This window comes from Sinohyriopsis cumingii, chromosome 19 (genome assembly GCF_028554795.1).
Source record: "Sinohyriopsis cumingii isolate HCF-2022 chromosome 19, ASM2855479v2, whole genome shotgun sequence".
In the NCBI taxonomy this organism is placed as follows: domain Eukaryota; kingdom Metazoa; phylum Mollusca; class Bivalvia; order Unionida; family Unionidae; genus Sinohyriopsis; species Sinohyriopsis cumingii.
Window position 1 is genome coordinate 32,251,405 of NC_142979.1, and position 19,699 is coordinate 32,271,103.

Consider the following 19,699-nt stretch of genomic DNA (forward strand, 5'->3'; position numbering starts at 1 on the left):
AAAGTGTTCCAGTTCCACAATATGCACACGTTGTGGTGCCGTAAGAGAACGCACAAATACGTGGATTAATTTTGATCACAAACGAGATCTGCAAACCATGAAGTCGGTACGCTTACTCCTCGACACCCTTCCATTGTATTCCCTGGCTTTGAGATCAATGAGCAATCTGCCAATTGGTCTGAATAGACCTGAGTTGTTTAGCTTCATGGTGACATGTGTCTTTGATGAACTGAAGTATTTCTTGTGTAGGATCTATATATCGAACTACCTTACGTTTCGAAGCAGACGCTCTACCAGATCTGTGTTTTTGCCAGACAGGAATGATGCAATGCCCTTGTGTTAAACATTCCTGTGTTTCTACCAGACAATTTGTAGCCTCTATTTTACTGGTTCTCGTGGACTGTGGCGTTGGTGTTCCACCGGCTATTGCTTCATCTTCATTTTTTCTTCATTTGAGATACTGTGAAGTCGGCCTCAGCAATATGACGGTACTCTATTTTCTTCGGTGGTGCTAGAAGCAACAATAAGGCCGAATCTTATGCACCTGTTCTTGACTTCTCTGTAAGTCTTTGCGAACGAACGAAGTATGTTAGAAGAAAGAAAGATCAGTTATTTTTCAATATTTTAATGTGGAAGCACAAAAGACCTTGCGCGGAGCAGAGAGTACAAATTCTGAATGATGATTATAATAACTTTAATGATGACGGTGATGATAACAGTGCCGATGACGACTATTTATGATAATGATTATAGATTTATATTACCATTGTTATTTATGTTCGTGTTAACAAACTTTAGAACATACAAGCAAAAGCGAATTGGTAATCAATATGTCACTTTGGTGTTAACATTTTGTTTCCTTTAGTTATTTTGGGTTTTAACTGGACTTTTTTTTAAACACTATTTGCTATATATTATGGATGAAATGGGGACAAATGCCATTCCCAATGACAGATCGAGGCAGCTGATGCAGGCTGGATTTGGCAATTATTAATCCCGCGACCATTGAAACACAATTCAAACGCTCTACTTTCCGAGCTACCGTGACTTCCTTATATTAAAGAAGAACATCACACATTTTGTACAAAATCTTACGGTTTTGGAGTGGTTAGAGTGTGGGTAGAGTTTAGGATCGGGGAAGAGCTCTTGGACCTATGTTAGCACTTCTTAGATGCTCATATCTACGAAGTGTATTCGTGGGCAATCTTCGTCATTAAAATAATGCATAAAACTGAGACAAAATTCAATTATATACTTACAATGCTCAAATAAATAGGCTCCACGAACAACATGGTGTCATTCTTGAGCTGACGGCAATTATCTTCACCCAACCGGATGTAAACCGGATGTATGCATTCAATATCCAAGGCCTTCATCTCGTCTGAAGTGTAGGTAATTTTAACGTCAGTCAAGTAGTCATCACAATCAGGATCATCGCAACGTAAAATGACGTCGCACTTGTTTGTTCTCATTAAATTATGACGTCGCTAAACATGTTATATCAATGAATTGTGAAAACAAATTAGAATGCCCAGCCTAAATTTTAATATTTATATGTTTCTTTAAAAGTTATGATATTCATTTAGTGACAGATGTGGAGATTATAAAGGGCTTGTCTTGTGTATGTAATTTAAAATATTTACCTATTCACAGTTGGACAAGTTTTTCAGGCTATACAGTTATATAAGGGTTTACACAACTGGCAATTGGATTTTTCAAAGTCGATTGGAATCTCTCATATGCAATTCTTGATTGACAGATGCAACACAGTCCTTATATATATATATATATATATATATATATATATATATATATATATATATATATATATATATATATATATATATATATATATATATATATATATAAAGAAAGAGATAGATATGTGGCAAACAGTGTTTGTTTAGATTTAAAACTACCCAGCAAAGCGCAAAACCGAATCTGATGGACACAAACATGATATATAGCAAACGTTCATGTACTTAAAACGTGTTATTTAGTTGACATTATTTGCAAGTTATTTTCCCTAAACTATATCAACAGAATATCTTACAAAAATTAAACATACTATGACTATGAGATCAACAATTAAAATGATATCAAAATAATTGTAGTGATATTTGTGTAGTGTGTAAGATATATATATATATATATATATATATATATATATATATATATATATATATATATATATATATATATATATATATATATATATATATATATATATATATATATATATATATATCGATTAATAACAGCCAATATAATTGTCTGATATTATATGTTCTGATGTTTCAGCTTTCTGTTGCTTGTGTGTTATCATCGTAACGGCACTTGCAGGACTTGGAATTGCAAAGATTACTATGGGTAAGTGGGAAATTATATTGATGGCTCTGATCTTTTCCTGATTTCCAATAAGGATTTTTAAACAAGGTATACACTGAAATGTTGTACATTGCATGAATGATACACACACACACACACACACACACACACACACACACACACACACACTACTCAGAGTTGAGCCCACATGCGCGCGATATACAAAGCTTTCACAGACAGCAATACTTCCACTAGGCATAGTCATGTAAATCTTTGAAAATGAAATGCTTACTCTTGAATTAATTGTTAGTCCCTGTCTTCCAATTGCCTTAGACAAAGACTCCGTGCGAGTCAAAATCGCTTAAGCTTGGTTAAACTAGTTATGCATTATTCGGGGTTTTAATGCAATTTCTCGGCGCAAGAAAGTCTAAACATGGCGGTCAGTATAACTGGTGAAGGAAGAACACGGGAAATCCTGGTAAGAACCGACTACAGAGATTAAATTCATTCGAAGCGAGAATTGAATCCGTACCGTACCCATCACTTAGCTTTCAGCATCAGAGCTTTAACCACTCATCCCTAAAGAAAGGATGGAACACAGTCAAAGGAAAAGGCTCGATGTACAAAGGAAATAACTCGTTGGGCTTCCAGAAATGAACATTGCTCTCTCTCTCTCTCTCTCTCTGCGACGAACAAGATGGGTGTTATCATAAGTATCCAGTCAAGATGGCCGTACATGTTGTTGTTGTTGTTGTTGCTCTAGGGTTTAACGCCATTTTTCAGCACAAGATAGGCTATACATGGCGGCCAGTATAACTGGTGGAGGAAGAATCCTGGAAAACCCAGGGAAGATCCACCGACCCACATATCTGGTACATATCTGTATCTTCATCATGTTAAATTTTTTCATGACACTAAATTGTAGTGATTACATATAAAGAACATATTACATAGTCAGTACTGTACACATGTATAGATTCTAGTGTAAGATATTACATTGCCTGCATATTGCAAATAGTCTATAAATAGATGTTGTAAAGTTTCTAACAATAAAACCTGTTGACATGTTTGGGGAAATTTCTAATTGGATGGTGAGGTCAGGTGGGTCGTTAGAAAAACTAAGTTTTTTCCCAGTGTATGGATTTGATCAGGTGGGTGCTTTTACGACGTTGGATATTTGCAAAAAGGGATGTAGCTAGTAGTAGCAAAATGCGTTTTCAACCCATTTGCTTGTATATAAGTGCATGCAGTTGGACAATTTGAGTCCGTCTTGTTTCTTATATTCTGGTTGTAACATCAGTCAAACATTTGTTTGGATTATTCATTGGAGCTACAAAGTGCTCATTGAACTAAAATATTATTCTTCGACTATTGAGAATTATTCGATGGCGTTATGGAAAATACCAATTTGATACACCAGGACTGCTGGCAGACCAGTGCAGACGAGAATCTGAAATTAATTCGGAATGTTCGATTCTTTTGCACTTGAATATAACTTTTTAGGTTTGTTGTGGATTCAGTTCAGGATAATGTTAGTTCCTCTTTTATTTTCATTTTATAAACGATAAATAAGTTCTGTTTAAGTTTCACAACACTTGTTGGTTTTTCTAATTCTGTTACTTAGTTTACGATCATAGAGTAGTTACAATGCCAAAAAGGATTGATTGAATAACGACACGTAAGCACATGAGGGATTGGAGATTCAACCCACTAGTTGAGAATCCCAGCCTCCTCACAGCAAAGACTTAAAACATAATGCCCCAGTGTCGGTTAGATATATCTTACTTGTTCTGAGACTGGGTTGTAGAAAAGGTGTTCTCGAATTCGAGTTTTACTTCCAGCACGAATAAGTCTTCCCTGTCATTATGTACAATATAAATTTGAAACGCTCTGTGCTCTCACCCACAACCCCACAAAATACTTTCATTTCTACTTATTTTTCAGGAGCTATCTACCTTCATGACTGCAGTCTGCAGTCCATGATCCCCATCTTCCTGATCGTAAGCGGAGTGGCTCCCGTTTTATATGGAGGAAGCGCCAACAGGAATAATGAAGAATCTAACCTTATCGCCAGCGCTTGTGGTGTGATCGCGTTGTAATTCAACATAGCCTGGATTATTACAGGTATTACATCTCTTGAAAACTATTACCGTACATGAAACTCGGCATTTAAATATATTTGCATCTATTTGAAATCTATTTCTCATAGATCAACGTTTTAAAAAAAATTCTTTAGCAATGAGCAGTCTATCCATCTATCTATCTCTCTATCTATCTATCTCTATCTATCTATCTATCTATCATAGATCAGGTCACTGAAAAATTGGGCTTCACTTTCGAAATAACACAGAGCGGAAGGCACTAGAATAGTGGGCGTGTATATTAGTCCCAGACATTTGTGCTTAAGAAAATAATTTTACCAAAATATAGTAGTGTAACATATACAAGTTTTGGTACCGCTAGTCGATTTGGTCTCGCTGAAATTTTGGTATGGTTGGAGTGGGGGCAATTTTCTTCGTGCTACGATAGATTGCGGAAAAATGAGAATACTTTCCCACATTAAAGATGCAAATAAACTCAAAGCAATTGTTGGTTGTTTTTTTTTTAAATCATGCTTGACTGATTTTAATGATGATATCCCGGTTGATTCCTTTTGATCTAACTTTTACACATAACCAACACTACCACAACCCCTCTTTTTTACGTTTATGTTTGATAGCAATAAACAGCTTGTTTTGAATATTTGCCTTTGACAAGGTGGCTGAAAACAATTAGTATGACCATCATGCATATTTAAAGGTCACAGGTATTTAACAAGTTAGCATGCTTCCATTCACTCATTAACTCTTCAATTTCTCGATGCGCCACTGGTGACGATTGTATGCAGGTACACCTTTCAGACCTGTGGTTTGAACAATTATTATTATTATTATTATTATTATTATTATTAAAAAGAGACTTAATTGAGTGCAATATTCATAAAATGCATGTACATGCCGCTCTTACCCAAAATTAAGTCCTACAGAAGATTACGGTAGCCTAACAATGGACAGACCATATATGATTGTGAAACAGAAGGCAAGCTCTATTGGACGGGTTTAGATAATAAAGTTAGGAACTTGTTATTCACTCTTCGAAACGACAACTGGGTTAACCAGTTGCTCAGCTTTGCTAGATCAAAAAGGTATGCTTGTGTAAAAAGCCCTTGATGAACATTGAATAAAAAGAAGCTAAAAGGACCGCATTTTAATTTTTGGGACGGTGGATGAGACTGACATATATATATATGTGTGTGTGTGTGTGTGTGATTTTTTTTAACCTAATGTAATGGATATAGTAGCTTCAATTTTGTATCAGTCTAAACAAGGATATTTTTCTATCTAACTTGATGTGATGTGATTTTGATTTTTTAACGTAGTTTTAATCATTTTTCAGTCATATCGCTACGATGTCTGCAGTGTGGCAGTTTAAAGTGATGTCTAGCACTGGGGCATCATGCCGCAGACATGTAGCATGATGTCCCATCCAGTCACATTATCATGACACCAGGCCACCCAGTCCTAACACTAATCTCTTAATGCTAAGCGCCAAGCGAGGCAGCTGTTAGTACCATATTTGTAAGTCTTTGGTATGACTCGGCCGGGGATCGAACCCATGACCTCCCGTATCCTAGGCGAACGCTCTAACCACTAGACCACCGGAGCGGTCCATGTGATGTAAGGGTCTGAAAATGTTTTGAACAAATTCCATACCTCCCTGTAGAACCTTACCCAAAAATCAAGTGGTTAGTCAATAATGTGACTACTGTTTCTAAAACATCAACCAAAACCTTGTCTACCCTTACAGCCAAGGTTTGTGAACATCGAATGACACAAGAACCTGGCGAGATGTGTTGAATTTGTGCCTCTCTTCAAAGATTGACCCTTCCGTCCCATGCATGCCATATTAACTAGTTTCTGTTGCCACCGTATGTCTGCTTCTCTCAGCATCCAGCTCAAAATTTGCTTCTACTTCCCTAATGATAAAAACCGCATCACATTCGAATTTGACATATTTAAATTACATTGACAGTGTGACTAGAGTACGGTGGGTACAAGCGAGATGATAATAATCAATTCATATGCTATTCCTTTATCTAAACATTGCTTTCATCGTCAAACAAAAATCTAATTTGCATGCGAAGAGTAATCACTATTGATGCACTCCACTGACCGCTGAAAGCTTGGAGAAACCATTACTGCTTAACACCTGGCCGCTGACAGCAGGAAACAGGAAACACAACTTTTAGACAGGAAATCAATATGACGTTTGTTATCAGAATTACTACTAGCATATTACTACAAGCATACTAAAGATCTATATATATTTCTGTGTGTGTTTGTGTAAAATTGGTATGTAATCAGAACAAGCTCTTTTCTGTATCTCCAGGTCACAAAGGTACATGGCACGAATGCATAATCAAAAAAAGTACAAGGCGCGAAAACTTAATTAATTTACAGAATCTACATGATATTCGGATGTGTATATTCGCCAAAGTATGCAAAAAAAAAAAAAAAAAAAAAAGGAAACGAAACAGTGCTTAATGTCACTATTTTATTTCGATGCATGTTTCGTGAGCACTCGCGAAACTTAAAGTGGTTTGTACAAAGGAATCTAATTTATCCCGCAATCATGTAGGTCGGAAGAGGTTAATGTGAACCGATCTCTTCAAATTATGAAAAGGTTTATTCTAAATTAATAATATAAATGATGGGACCAATTAAATGAGTAAAATAAAGTAAAATCAAAGTCCAAACATGTTTGCAATGAAATAAGTTTATAATAAAGTTCGTATAGAAAGCTGGAAGCTGAGATTAAGGGCTTGAGAGAGCGTATTAATCACTGGAAAATGTGACTTGAGTAGCTTTGTACAATATTTCTTGTTAGATTCTTCTTGATTTAATCTGCTGAGTGTGAGAATTCGCAAACGACTGTTCTAACAAGCTTCATGAATTTCCTATTTCCGTGTACGTCATTAAAATTGTGGCCGGGGAAAGAGAAATGTTATGTCACTGGGATTTTTCTATCCTTTTTAACTTATGACGTATTTTTTTTTTAGTTTGCAAGCTATAATCTGGCTTTGAATGTTAAACTTTTCACTCGTGACTGTGCTTGAAAATGAGATTGTTTACTTCGTGTTAGCTCGCATCTTTTGTCTCCTGAAGGCTTTAATTTCCCAGCTGTAGTTTAATTTTAGAGTGGCATTAACTTTGCCCTGATTAGAAAGTCTTTTCAATTTTGTGGTCGACAGAATGTTTGAACTGGTTTGTGTGAAACCATCTTTTTAAGCGGTTAACTGAATACAACGGTTGTCCAGTGTGCTTGAATAATGAAACCTATCAGAGTGCTAAATGAATGGAACGCAAGAAGGAAGGATATTAGTTCATAATTTTTACCTCTATATTTTACTAGGTGGAACGCGAGGATTAAGGATATTAGTTCCTCATTTTTACCTCTATATTTTACGAGGTGGAACACGAGGAAGGATATTCGTTCCTCAAGTTTACCTCTATGTTTTACTTGGCTGCAAGGCTTGTTAGTTTTGATCTTTGATTTGCTTTCGCTATTAGATGTTTGTTGTAGCCAGTTTTGTCAGATCTTCAGACAGTTCTGTGTACCTCTCATCAAAAGTTACGTATAAAATGCATATTCTCATGGTTCTAAGTGCATCGCTGTAGCGGATGATTCGGAAGCAGTGCCTTGACTGGCAAATGGATGGAAGAAGGTATTAATGTTTGGCAGTCAGTTTGGAAAAGTTTGCATGGTACGTGTTTACAACGATTTTAGATCATCTAGCTTGTCTTTCCCATGTTGCCATTTCAATCCCATATAATCAGTACAATGTAACAAACTGTATGCATTATAGCTTACAGAAAGGAACTGGATTTGTTTCGGCCATGCAAATATTTGCATATAGGGAAGCCATCTTATCTCACTCCCCTCCCACGGCTATTGCAAGGCTATTCCGTTTAACGGGAGACAGTTTGTGAAGTAGAACTCAAAGTTAATGAGTTCAAAGACTAAGACCAGAAGTTTGTGTAGGACTTGTGTAGGTGGTGTCTTCACAATTCTTGTTTCCTGAGCTTTTTTATGTGCTTGTATTCCAGTCGTCGTATGGAATATTTTTCTTATCAGTAGTTAAGTGGGCCACTATACGTACAATGGAAATTAGCATTACGGAGACCCCTGGGCGAATATACGTACAATGGAAATTTAACATGGCGAAAAATCTTGGGTTAATATACGTACAAGGGGAATTAACATGGGAAAAAAATTGTGGGCCGATATACGTACAAGGGGAATTTAACATGGGGAATAGAGTTTGGGGGTTGTTTAGGGACAAAGGGAAATTGAATATGGGATTTTTTTTTTTAAAATTTTTTTTTAAAAAGGGGTAGGCAATGGAAAGGCTATCTCTTTTCGAGAAATATGGCTGGCCCTGAAAAGGGCCTTTGGGTTTATGTTAATGTATTCATTAACATAAATGGTACCGCATTGGTCTTCTTCTTGTCCTTAGGCTACGTCTCACTGTTGGTCCGTAAATCAGCACTCTTTTCAGGCATCCTTGTCTTTCAACGTAGATCCTACGTATCCACAGGCTGGTGTTTGTCCTGTGGACAACGGTCCACTTGGATCGGACATACATGAGCATGTCCGTCCTAAACATCATGGAAGACACAAGGGTGGATGACTCAATGAGCGGGTACAAACACAAACACACAAACACAAACACACAAACACAAACACACAAACACATACGCTAAGAAACAATAAACAAAATCCATAATCTACTATCCACACAATCGTACGTGAGCGGTTACAAAACCCAAACTATACTCTCCACATACGCTAAGAAACAATAAACAAACCCATAATCTACTATCCACACAATCGTACGTGAGCGGGTACAAACACAAACACACAAACACAAACACACAAACACATACGCTAAGAAACAATAAACAAAATCCATAATCTACTATCCACACAATCATACGTGAGCGGTTACAAAACCCAAACTATACTCTCCACATACGCTAAGAAACAATAAACAAACCCATAATCTACTATCCACACAATCGTACGTGAGCGGGTACAAACACAAACACAAACACACAAACACATACGCTAAGAAACAATAAACAAAATCCATAATCTACTATCCACACAATCGTACGTGAGCGGTTACAAAACCCAAACTATACTCTCCACATACGCTAAGAAACAATAAACAAAATCCATGATCTACTATCCACACAATCGTACGTGAGCAGTTACAAACACAAACACACAAACACATACCCTCGCACTATGAAAAAAGAGTTAGTGTTTATAATCACACTACTCTACCTACACACACACACACACACACACACACATTGGCAAATCGATCGTTATTTCTTTTCTAGAGTATTGGGTAGCCCTTAAAAGGGCTGTTTTTTTTTGAACTCCAGATGCACCTATCTAATGGTTGCACCTTCCTGGCCTGGCACCACACACGCATCTTCTTCCCCAGTCTCCTTTCACCTTTCTTCTGGGGAGCGCAGAGGGAGGATGATTCGCTTCAACACCCCAATCCTCTGTCTCGGGAATATTGTACGACATCCTCTCTTCTAGTTTCTTTTCCTCCTCTTCCCTCTGTCTTCTCTCCTCCTCTTCGTTCTTCATTCTTTCCTCTTCTACTATAGCCTCCGCGGCCAGTTCATTTAACAGGCGCCTGACATATTCCAGATGTATCTGGAGTTCAAGAAGTTTGCTTATTCTGCTATTCATTCTTGTGTTGAACAATCAACAAGGGTAGCTAGACTGCCCAGCGAGTTTCAATTTATAGTGAAAGCGCGGACGTGATGGAAAACATCCCCCTAAAAACATAAAATTGATCTTACCTACATCATGACCAAAAAACAACAACGCGCGGACCTAAAAGAAACACTCACTCACTTTTTATGCTACCCATCACTATTTTAAAAAATTTTTATAAATCACTTCAATAGACTATCCACATACTCAAAGCAATCCAATCTAACCCCAAATTTACACCTCAAACACCAAAAAAAGACTTCATTTTAATCTACTATCCATACCAACTTACTTAACCACTTACAAACACAAACACACAAACACATACCCTCACATTTTTTTAAAAAAGAGTTAGTGTTTATTTTCACACTACTCTACCTACACACATTGGCAAATGGATTGTTATTTCTTTTCTAGAGTATTGGGTAGCCCTGAAAAGGGCTGTTTTTTGTTTGCTATGGCATTCTTTTTTAGTTTCTAAGAATGCGATGTCCTCTGAGGATAGACTTTCTGGCGATAGGTCTGCTTCTTCGAAAAGAGAAGAAGAACTCTTTGGTGTCGATACGACAATCGACAAAGCCTCTGTCAGCTTCAGGTTGCTGCTGCTGTTGTTGTTGTTGCTGCTGTCTCTGAAGTCTGTACTTCTCCGTCCATTCTTCTTTCTCCCTGTTCATTTCTTCTCTGAAGAGCTCTTCTATCAGGTCTTCAGTGATTTTTAACATTCTCACATTCTCTATTTCTTCTGGCTTCGGTATCAGACTGTGTCTGACCCTATGCAAATTCACGTAGGCTTCGTTGAGTTTAGCTAGTTTGGAACACATCTTCTTAGGAGGATGAGTCGACAATGGATGGTTAGACTGGAAACAACCCCGGTTCTTAAAGTCAAAGCGCGGACGTGAAGGAAAACATCCCCCACACGGTTTTCGAGCCGCAACGTTCAGTGAGTGTCATGCGAGGGATAGTAAGAAATGAAAGAGCATCAATCCAACATTCTTATAGCTAAACAAACCAAAAAGGCATTTTTTTCAAAACACAACATTTTTTATTCAAAAATCACTTAACACTAAACAACAACTCTAACATTTTTAACAATAATCCAACATGATAACATCAAACAATTTTTTTCAAAACACAACATTTTTTATTCAAAAATCACTTAACACTAAACAACAACTCTAACATTTTTAACAATAATCCAACATCATAACATCAAACAATTTTTTTCAAAACACAACATTTTTTCCACAGTCTCCTCACATTCCATCTTTAAAGTTTCTCCACTAGGTAAAGAGGGATAACAGTCTTCCATGGTTTCTAGTAATCTAGGATGACTTCTCTCAAACTGTTGATTTCTATGGTATTATCGAATTCTGCATACAGGATGACGTTCACCGTTTCATCAGGGTCTCGGTCTTTAAACTGAATTTCCACACGAATCTGGCCGGATTTTATAGGGTGGAAATGTCCCTCGTCGCTGCCTTGGTCTGGAGTGAAATCGAAAGCCCACAAAGCGTAGCCTCCTGCATAATCCTCGTACGTAATACCGTGACTGGTATTGGTTCCTAACTGTCCGGTGGCTTCGTACAGGGACAAGTACGATCTCAAGTAATTCTTCTTGGTAAAGTCAGGTTCGAAAGGTCGGGTACACAAGGTCTTGCCATCGCGACTGACTTCGATTTTGGACACGCCAAAGTGTTGAAAGTAGAAAGGATTTTTTTCGGCAGCTCCGTTGAAGGCTGTATTCTCGACGATACCAACGATCAAACGCTTGGGTAACTGTCCTTGGAACAGATGATCTTCGATCATGGATCGCTGTCCCTTGGGAATGGTGAAGGTTTTCACTTCCACGCGTCGTATGGGATACTTGGCAGTCGTTCTGCTCAACGTCTGACTGATGTCGTTTCCCACTTTAGGTAACACTTCCACACGGCGTACGTAGAGTCTGGCTTCTAGGATTTTGGTTTTGTAACCGTCACTATCAGCCATCAAATGGAAAGCGGCACTGCTACGATTCAGTCTCAGGCGGACATCCACCCCGTTCAGCAAATACTTTTCTTGCAACCACATGTCCAAATGCAAACGATCCATCAGTTCTAAACTTGTGTCGGCTCCCGTGATTCTCTTTCTTCGTTCTACAAATCCATCATTGTTGTCTTTCTTTTCATCAGTTTCCAATATTTCAAACTTGGTAGGTTCGTCAGCTTTCCATACCACACAGGCATTGAGATGAGTGTTCTTGGCATCTATTCCGTACGTCAAGAGATTTTCCAGGTAGGCACGATAAGGGTAAGTATCCATGCTGCTACTGACCAGTTTGTTATTCAAGTACAAGTCCACTCCACTGAACAAGGAATGCATGAAATTGTTGACGGGAGCTACTGCTTCATCGTCTATAGCACCTCCAGTCTTATCTAGAATTTTGACTTTCAGGTACAAGTAACTGCTATTCAGATCGATGTAATCTTCGGGCTGTCCTTTGATTTCAAACTCGATGGGAGCGGAATCGGTCAGTGAGGAGACGGGGTGAAATTCCACCCACTGGGATTCTTGCATCGTCATCATCGTGGGGGGCATGGCAAACAGATCCAGTTCCGTCTTGGAACAAGCGCAAGATTCTCGGTGCATCATTTTTTGTCTCTTTTCTCAATAATCGAAAACGTCTAAGTCTCGAACGGTTCTTCTTTTCTTGGCCTTTCTCGCTTGAAGTCTGGTGAAAGGGTGTTTTCTTCGTCGTCTCTTTCTGCCTTGTCCTTGCTGAATGCCTGACTCGGTAGCGTGCAGGGCATTTATAGGTGTTTCTCGTTGGCCTAAAATGTCTTTGCCCGTTTGCAGCAAGACATTTTTGCCTGCCCTCATGAAGGCTTCTTTAGGGTTTTGTTTGTCGATGATGACATTTTGGAGAAATTCTTTGCCTTGCGTCAGTGCCGCATCTTTCAAGGCGTGCAATCCGCGTGTCACCATCGGTTTCAACACCGGGGCCACCGAACGAAAGGCCGATTTTAACATATCTCCTAAGCCGTGTCCTCGCTGTCGAGCAACCCCTCGGTACACTGGATACATGACTTACGAATCGTGAGAAAACCGTTTTCGAAAATGGAGTTTCACCGTGACTTTTCCTTTGGTGAATGTAATATTTTGTCCCAAATCTCCTTTTATAGTAATGTTGACCGTGTCCAAATACGACTTACTGACAGGCAAATAGTGAGGATGGACAAATTCGCGGTGGACGTGGTAAGTGTTTCCACCTTCCTCGTCAGTGTTCGTGGCAGAATCCACTTTGAAAGGAATGACACGCAGTAACGGTACGGAGGTGTGTCCCACCACGTGATACTCCACCACATCGGAGTACACAAACATCAAATTCAGTCCTTGGTTCAGTTCTACCGGGGCACGAAATAACTTGCTAAAAGACTCGTTGTCGTAAACGATGGGTAATTCGCTTTTCTTCATCATGCTCATTCTCAGGTTCATGTCTCCACCCAACATGTCATACAATTCAGGACAAAATAAAATGGACAGGATTTTACTCCGTTCAAATTTCATTAAGAAGCGACGAGCTGTTTTGTGGTACTCCATGGTGACACTTTTGTTAACATGCTCCAAAGCTTTCAGAAACACGGCATTAAACCTGGAGGCTATGGTGCTGACCAAATGTTGACCACTAAAATAATAGCCTGGGGAAATGAACAAGTGATAGGTGGTGTACTTTTGTGTACGGGTTTTCTTGTCATATTTGACATTGCTATCCATCCACTGTTGCAATTGTTCGTCATGAACTTCCACATCAAAAAAATTTTGATTGGGAAGGACATTGAGGACTTGGGTCGGGTGAATCATTTCTACTAAAGCCACTTCCCAATGGGCTTCGTGATCTAAGGGGATGGCTTGAGGTAATTTGGCCGTGTAACAGCACAACGTGTTCTTGGGAAACACCTCCATGGAACTGTCACTGGGTAAGGTTAAGTAAAATTGGTTTTGGTGACTCATAATTCCAGAGTTCTGTGGCTGTCCGAGGGGTTACTGGACGTCAGAGGCGTGTCTCCGCCCAAAATGGGGTTCTGGTTGTGGTTGGAGTGGTGACTGGCACTGGCACTGGACACAAGGTTCCCGTGGTTCCCGTTCGAGGTGAATTTCAGGGAGGGATTAGGAAGCAGGTAACCGATGCAACTGCTCAATAAAATGGTCCACAATTGTTTGTCTCCTTGTTGCAAACTCAAATTGGCGATGGCTGCCCCGATGACACAATACACCACGAAGATTTGGCAGAAAAAGACGATTTGCGTTTTAGGCACACGTTCTCCACACCACACCCACAAGGGTTGTTTTTGTAAATCTTGCACAGAAGAACTAGGGGAAGGAGGAGTGGTCGACGTAGCTGCGTCTGTGTGAAAAGGCATGATGATCACTTCTTTTTATAGTCGATGACTTGCGAAGCGACGATCCAAGAATCAAAACTGGGTGGATATCCTTTCCAACGTACTTTGACTTCTTTGACACGTCGTTTGCCCACTTTACGGGTTCTGTGTTCGAGAATGCTTTCGATGTCGTACACGTCGTCTTCTTTTTTGGCGACACGTTGTAACTCGGGCAAATAAAACGTTCCTTTGAGCACTTCTCCGTTCATGTCTTCCAATTTATAGACGGCAGGATGACGGCCATGCACTCGTCCAGTGACGCGAAACAATTCGGTCGTCCAGTTAGGTAAGTAACCTTTGTCGAAAGTGCGTTTGGTTTTGCCAATGCGCACCCAATCTCCTACGGCCAACTCTCCACTTTTCTTGGGGACAGCCCTCGTCGGGGACGTACCAAACAGGCGCTCAAACACCAACACTTCGTTGTCGGGAGTCACGTCTTGCGGGGCACGTCCAATGCTTCGATGGTAAGATTGGTTGTACGCTTCACCAGGTGCGGTAAGATGTCGATGTACTTCAGAGTGTGGTGATGCGTAAAATATTTCCACATGCGTTCTTTCAAAGTGCGTTGAAAACGTTCCACGATGCTGGCTTTGGTTTCGGGATTCTCGGTGTTAAAAAAATGAATGTCACTTTTCTTTAATTCTTTTTGGAAAGCTTGGTTCAGAAATTCGGTGCCTTTGTCCGTTTGCCATCGAAGAGGGTGACGACCGCTTTGTTTCAGCACTCGTTGCAGGGCTCGCACTAACTCGCTGCTCGATTTGGAAGTCAAGGGTACGACCCAAGCAAATTTGGAAAAGACATCGATGACACAAAACAAATATTTGTAGCCACGATTGTAGCTGGCCAAATGAGAGACATCGGCTAAATCGGCTTGCCATTGATGATCGATGCCTTCCACTCGGGTGCGACTTCTGGCAAACTTGCGTCGAATGGGTTTGTGTAAAGTGTAGGTAGCTTGTTCTTGTAACCATCGTTGCACTTGAGGTAAACGGAGACTTTTCAGTCGAGTTTTGGCAGCACGATACAATTTTTGAACTCCTGCGTAACCTGCAGGATGGGAGGGATCGTAGTAAATGCTGGCTAAGACTTTTTCCATTTTTTGTGTTGGTTGGTGTGTTAATAAGGCACCCACTCTTGGAGGATGCTACTCTTTTTCTCTTGGGGTATTTTCTTGGATTGCAATGCTTTGCGTGTGCGACCGGCAATAGGTGTTGAAGAGGAGGAGGATGTCTGAGCGGGGGATATCGGTTCTTGTTTCACTTCTGTCTTCACTTCTGTCTTCACTTTCTTTTTCTCTTGTGAGGAAGAAGGGGTGGTCATCATCTTTTTAATCCATCCAACTCTGGAGGTAGGTGGTGTTGTTAACTTGCGTACTTTTTCTGGTGGAGTTTGAAACCCTTCTTCTTCTTCTTCTTTTCCTTTTTCTGTCTTGGTCACTGGTACTGGTACTGGTACTGGTGATGGTGCTGGACTTTTCATCAAGGTCTTAAAATCTTTCAGAGTGGGTAGAGCTGTTTCGTCTAAAGCTTTCTGGTGAAAGAGTTGCAGTCGTTGCAAGAGTTGACCGTACTTTTGCGATTTTTCTGTTTTGGACAAATCTTGGCGATCCATCAAGGACTGCAGTTCGTGTTGTAACTGGGACATCTCGCTCAAATGGGGATTGGGAGGTAAATGCGGGCTGTGTTGTTCTTGCCACCGATGGTATTCCATCCATCGTTTGTAAGGTACTAAAGCTAGTTTTCGTCCTTCCATGGGGTTGTCAGCGGTCGATTCTGAGATCTTGAAACTTCCGAGGCCTTTTATCTTGCTCCCACCAGTCCTCCCAACATGGTTCCCAAGACTCCTTTCAGTATGGGGCCTAACAAGAGAGGTAAAATACCTCCACGTTGCACTAACATCTTCTTTTTTTGACGAATGGGAATTTTCTTTTGAACCATTTGGCGAAGAACGTGACGATGTTTGCCTAAGCATTGTTTCTGGTGTTTGGACAAAGGGATCGTGCCTTTCAAAACGTTCAAACAACATTCGCACACGGTATCGATGACCTCTTTGGAGGCTGTTTGAATGAGTTTTTTTCGTAGGGGTGGAGAAGCTTTGGACAGGACAGATAACATGTCCCCATGTTTGGCTAAACGTGGTGGCAGTCCTTTCCTTTTCTTTCCTTGGGGTTTTCTGGAGGGTGACATCTTTGAGTCTTCAGGAGCACCAAAAAACACTGATACCCGACTTGGCCACAGGCCTTTTTTATACTGGAACGCGTCGCCACTGATTGTCTTTACGTCGTATTAGTTTGAGGACAGGCATGACACGTCGTGCAGGGGTACGTAACGGACTAAATCGAGCCAGTTCTTGCTTGGACAAATCCAGTAAACTTTGTAACATGCCCGATCTTTCTTGAACTTTGATTTTGGGAGAAGGTACTTTGTGAGCAGCAGCCACTGCCACTAAATTGGAAGGTCCTGCCACTGGGGAAGTTCTTTTGGGGGTCGTCAAAGGAGAAGTTTTTGGTGTGATCAACGTCTCCAAGTACTCTTCAGTTCTGGGTGTCATTAACGGAGAAGTGGACAAACGTGAAACTGCCGGAGACGCAGTCACCGCCGTGGCAGGTCGTGGTTTGCGAGTGTAAGGTTGCATCCTGGCCGAAGTGCCTCTCTTGCGACTAGTTTTCTGTGGACTTTTCTTTTTCTGGGGGCTTCTTTTCTTTTTCCGGGGTGGTGGTGGTGTCTGGTCAGAGGAGGGTCCTGCCACTGGAGAAGTTCTCCTTGGGGACCTGGTCTTTTTCTTCTTGGGGCTTCGTTGGACTTTTGTCTTGGGTATAACTTTGGGGGCATTAGGATCCCATCTTAAGAGTGAGCGAATGATGACCCCTCCTAGAGTACCGCTCCCTCCAGGTTTCAAAATGATTTGTTTTTTGGTTTGAGTGTCAATGCGGGGATCGGCCAGTTGGACCAAAGCGACTTTGTTTCGATCGAAAAAGCGTTTGGTTTGATGAGGAATCTGAATGATTCCTTGGAGTAATTGACGTGCCGTCACCGTGAACCATCGTAAGACTTCTTTGAGACTAGCTTCTAAGACACGAGCTCGTGTTTGTTGATCTTTTTCTCGACTGATGCCATACAAGGCACGAATCAATTTGACGGGAAGATGCGACTGAAGGGACGTCATGTTCGCACTGAGAGTGAGACAGACGAAAAAGGGTCTGAGGTTTTTATAGATTTTTTTATGTGGAGTGAAATGAAGTCGAGGACGGAGACGTGTACAGGACAGGCCCTCCGTCTTGGCACCAGTGGTGAAACAAGTGGGTACGAAATCGCAAATCCTCGGGAGTCGTAGGTTTCAAATCGACGAGTAAATAAGCGTGTGGAGTTTGAGTGGCATCGTCGTACGCCTGAGTCAGCCAAGGCGTTCCTAACTGTTTGGCTAAGACTTGCACTTGCGATTTAATTCGAGGGCTTTTAAACAAGACCACGTAATGCGCATTGAGACTGATGGTGCGATGGGCTTTACTTTGTTGAAACAAATTTTGGGTGATGTAAACGACACTGGCATTACGGTGATGCCCTTTGCGCGTGAACCACAGTTTAATTTCTTCTTCGTCTTCTCCTAACATGTCGTCGAAAATGACCAAATGGGTTAGACGGGAGTCAGAGACGATGCCATCGTCTTCTTTAGGAATGCCTTCCACAAACACGATAGAATCGCCTTGACTTTCTCGCAAGAGGCTGTACGCCGATTGCCACTCTTTGTAACACCACACGATTCGTTGAGGGGGTCGATCGATCAAATGATGTTTATGTTCGATCAAACGTTTGACGAATTCGGTTTTGCCTGAACCGCTAGGTCCAGCAATGAGCATGTTAAAGGGATGGCGAAGATACAAAGCCTCCCAACTGGCACGATCTAAGTGTTCGTCGATGACTTTGACAGTAGAGAAAGAGGGAGCAGAGACAGCAGAGGTAGCCATGGTATGAGAAATGTCACTTGTGACACGAAAACAAACAAGACAAGAGTTTATATACTTTTTCAGAACACGTTTATTGAATGTTTTTTTCAAACATGAATACGAAAGACAAAAATACATAAAAGCCAAAGGCTTAAGTACAAGAATAAAAGGCACATGATAACCATGAACGTGGAATAAACACAAGTGTCTGTACAACATGTTTTGGGTAAAGTTCTAACCAGTTCTATAGTAGGGTAAGGTCACACAAGTGTCCTCCCGAAAGGGTCTTTCAGGCCTGTCCACGACAGTCCTGTCCTGGGTGACGGGTTCTTCTGGCACCGTCACTAACACAGGTTGAAAAGTAACTTTTTTCCTTGAATAACTCTCGTGCATACTGGGCCACCTCTTGTGTCCAAGCCTCAAAACCCTGGTCTCGGTGATGTCCAACATTTGACTCCTAACCAATCTGGTTTCTTCTTCGTCAACGACATGGTAAGTTACTTCAACGAACAATGAACTATCGATCTTGCCTAGGGTTCCTTTTTATATACAGACCAATACCGACGTGACCGTACGGTAAGGTGAAGTGATTGGGAAGTCGCACTCGCTTCTGGTATACAATTTGATAGACTTTTTCCAAGGGTCGACTGACGATGTGGTGAGTGGGTAAACGTACAGTCTTGTTCGGTTGATAGGTGGTCACTTTAAAGTTTCCATCCTCTCCCGATTGCAAGGCTTCTTTCAATACCCCAAAGTTGACCACTCGACTGGTACGATGATTCAGAGTCAGTCCTTTCACTTTGCACGTCGTGTGCACTTCTCCTTGTTTGTCCCGGTATTCGTAGCCGTAATTTTTGGGACCACCACTGACGAAACTTAGAATCTTGTCGTCGGGATGCTCGTCTGTCCAGGCTCCTAAACGGTCTCCTTCGATGTCAGGGTGCTGTTGAATCGGGTGATGGATGTAAATGCAACTGTCCGTGTCAAAGTACAGGACGCGTTCTTCTAACAGTTCTAAAGCTTCGTACAATTTTAAGCGAGCATGAGCTGTCACGTAAGCCGCAATGATGACATTTCCAAAAGGGTCGTCTTGTACAAAGTCCAGATCTTCTTCGTAATTGACCAAGATCAAATCCTCTCGAACGACGTCCACGTGTTTCATGTATTTGGTTTT

General features: G+C 40.7%; 1 pseudogene across 1 annotated transcript in view; it reads left to right on the forward strand.

Annotated features, from left to right (window-relative positions):
* Positions 1 to 19,699, forward strand: part of LOC149775394 (uncharacterized) — a 32,575-nt pseudogene that overhangs the window by 1,551 nt on the left and 11,325 nt on the right. Inside the window, exons 2-3 of the transcript XR_016416499.1 lie at positions 2,302 to 2,370; positions 4,273 to 4,452. The product of XR_016416499.1 is annotated as an uncharacterized LOC149775394 (transcript). The remainder of the gene's footprint in view (positions 1 to 2,301; positions 2,371 to 4,272; positions 4,453 to 19,699) is intronic.